Source organism: Cynoglossus semilaevis, chromosome W (genome assembly GCF_000523025.1).
Source record: "Cynoglossus semilaevis isolate Cse_v1.0 chromosome W, Cse_v1.0, whole genome shotgun sequence".
Classification (NCBI taxonomy): Eukaryota; Metazoa; Chordata; class Actinopteri; order Pleuronectiformes; family Cynoglossidae; genus Cynoglossus; species Cynoglossus semilaevis.
Genome location: NC_024327.1, coordinates 4,537,365 through 4,540,880, shown reverse-complemented (window position 1 = coordinate 4,540,880; position 3,516 = coordinate 4,537,365).

Sequence of the window (3,516 nt, the reverse complement as noted above, 5' to 3'; positions counted from 1 at the left end):
TGATAATTGATATTTTTCACCTTGTTTGGCATTATGACATAAACGCATCTGTCTGGGTGTCGATTTTAACCGTGTCCTCTGTGTGTCACCTGTGTAACCGCCATCTTCTGTTTTACCATTCAGTCTTTCTCCTAAAAGGCCAAAAAAGAATGCTCAGCTTAGGATAGGAAGTGGATAGTTTGTTTTTTGTACACACCGTTTGTCCATGCAATGATTTTCATCTTGTCCCAGAATATGAGTATTAATGAATATGATGAAAACGTGGCACAAGTCATGCTATACAGGAACATGCACACACACGCATACTCACGCAGACACACACACACAAACAGACAGACACACAGACACAAAGACATAGGTGACCCTATGGGGGTCACCTAGACCTTACAAGGGTTAAAGCCGCTTTTCTCAAATGATTGTCTTTGGTGCATCTAAAATCTGTTGCTCACGGTATACTTGATAAAAAAAAATGGAAACTACATACATAAATTCTTATCTAGTCCGGTAGGAACCAGATTGAAGCAAGCCTAAAAACTAAAACCTTATTGGCCGACTGAGCCGAGTCGACTAATCAGCAAGCATGGTCACGTGACGTGTCTTCTTTGTCTAGATTCCGTGATATTTAATTCATTTGCAGGTTTCGCTGTCACTGTGTGGGGCTCGCCATTTCCGGGAGTGAAGTGATATATGGGACTGCGTATCAGATTTCAATAATTTAGAAAACACAATACCACTAGATGACGTAGTTTGACATTTTCTGTGGAGTAAAAACGTTTGAGACCGTTCAGCTTTCATTCAACAGTATCAGGTTTTGTGACGTAAACACCATCGAAGTTGCGTCAGAGTTCATAACCGTTCTGTAAAATTCGACCAATAAATACAGAATATGTCTTTTCTCCCTGAATACGGGGGTAAAACTACATTGCTCCAGTCTGTGGTGTAGTAGCTCCACCTGTCCTGGTGTAACCATAGCGCCCTCCGCTGTTTGTGTGGCCGCAGTAGCATCAGGTCAGACCTTCATCTGGATGTGACGTGCCGTCCTTAATATTCTGGTCTGTTTTCGTATTAGAATGTGCTCCTTGGCTGGCCTTGAGGTTTGTGCCTAAAGGTAATTTTTTAAGGCCTAGGGATGTTGTACTGCAGTAAAATCCAGTGTAATAGTGGTATTCACCCTGAGGAACACGTTCCACTGGTGGTACTTGGGTTTCGCCCAGTGGTTTCATGTATATTTACAGTTACTCTGCCTGTGTGTAGTTTCAGTACTGAATTGAAGTACAGGTTGAAGTTGTACTTCATTGTACAGGCTGATAAATAGACTAGTAATACTTTGTCCACCAAAAAGCAATAAAACTTTTGATAGCCGTACAATTTTGTGATGTAACAGGTTATAGGGCAGTATTTTTTATTTAAAAATACTAGTTGTGCAAGAGTTATATTTGGGTACTTCGGTTTTGTTCCTCCTGAATGATTTTTCTACTTTTCCTAAATGAAATTTCAAGTCTATATTCATAGAAGTGCCCTCACCAGCAGCAGACTGACCCAGAGGTTACCAGAGGTCGTCATCAACTGGAGCTGCATCTGTAGCTGTTGGAGCTGGGAGGCCAAGGCCCCGAACTGAGCTGACCTCCAGCTGAACGCCTCACCCCCGACAACTGGGAAAGAAGCTCTGGAGAAGGAGGAGTCAGATGATTGATGACAGACGTAAAATCTCACGTTTGGCTCGCAGCCCGGAAATTGCGGGTTGGTTACAGACCATGTGACACTTTTTGAGGGTCAGATTTATAATGTTGCACATAATGCTAATACCTTAAGAATATGTTCAACCTAATAAATATATAAATGGCTGTTTCCTTTAGAGTTGATGACTAAAAGATGTGGTTTGGTAACACATTCGTTTAAAGATTTACAATTATTTGTAGCCAAATCACTACTGTAAATACATTTGTGCAGCTGCAGTCTTTTTTGTTTTTATTTCTCCGTTAGCGCTGCCAGACATGAGCGTTAGAGACAGAAGAGTCAGAGCAACAGAAAAGTAAGACAGATATAATAAACAGAAAAAAAAAAAAAAAAACAGGACTAGTGTTTGTTTGTTTGTACACAGCGAACAGGAAGTTAGCGACAGACAGACGCAGAGAACCAGAGAGAAGCACTGGGTTAGTTCATTTCCATTCAAAACATGTTTATTGTCCTCAAAAACTAAAGGTTTACCCTGTCGTTTTAGCTCCTCCACTGAGCCAAAAAAACGTACATTTGCATTTCTTGCAGGCATCACATGATAAAAGAACAATAATATGATTGGCCACAAGAGGCCTAGCCTCTCTCTTCCATTGGCCTACAAGATTTAAACACACACCCGGGAAGTCGAAAACCACTCCCCCCACATAGGTATATAAGCTTAAACAACTAATGATACCTTAGAAGTTATTCTTGAGAAGTTAGAAATTATTCTCGAGAGGATTTGCGTATTAACAACTGTTGTACGAGATTTCCTTGAATGCTTCTCCAGTCGTTTATTTTGCTTTATTGTTTGACCTGTTTGTTTGACGTTTTGCTATTAAAACAAATCGACCATCTACCGGCTGCTTCCATTCCTTGCCTGAAGACACCTCACACAGCAAGAATATTTTGACTGGTACTGTGATCCAGATCAGAATATAGCAAGAATCTTTCAAAACGGACACAGGGGGTAAAACGATAAGACAGGAAACAGCTGTGTTGTGACTAAGGACCAGGGGTTCAGACGTTTGTCCAAATATAAAAAAACAAACAAACAAAAAAAACCTCCAAGCTTGTGAATTGCCTTTACGTAGAGGTGTAATGTACACAAACAGACACCGGATATGCAATTTTAAAACCAAAGTGCCCACAGTCGATATAAAGCGAGGTCACATGACCCGGAACAAGTGATGTCACGTAAGGTTGGAGATTGGTGAGAATGGAGGTGGGAGGAGCCAATGAACGTCTGTCTTTATCTGTCTGTGCAGTCGTAGAGAAACACTTAGAGGTGGTGCCGAGCACCACAGAGTTTGAGTCTGAAGAAAAGGAGGACAAACACCGCCCCCTTCTGGTGACTGTGCAGTTAAAACGGGCATGTGGTGATTCAGGCTCATGCTTAAGTTGCGGTAATCTATCCAAGCACTTTTTCTTTAATTAATAACTATAAATACACAGCAGCGTTTTCCACTGGAGAGGATTTCTGTCCGCCTCCTCCCCTGGGGTGAGTGAGTGCCGTCTTCCCTCTCTTCAACAGCTAACTACACTCAGCTGGAGACTCCAGCGGCCTTGATTATGTGGCCTTGATTATCAGCATTCATATAGATTTTTGTATAATATTTATATAGTTCCTCTCCTTGAATCGCAACCTTAACGTGGTGGAGGGGTTTGAGTATCCGAATGAACCTAGGAGCTATGTTGTCGGGGGCTTAACGCCCCTGGTAGGGTCTCCCAAGGCAAACAGGTCCTAGGCGACGGATCAGACAAATAGCGGTTCAACCCCCCCTTTGTGATGAAGAAAAA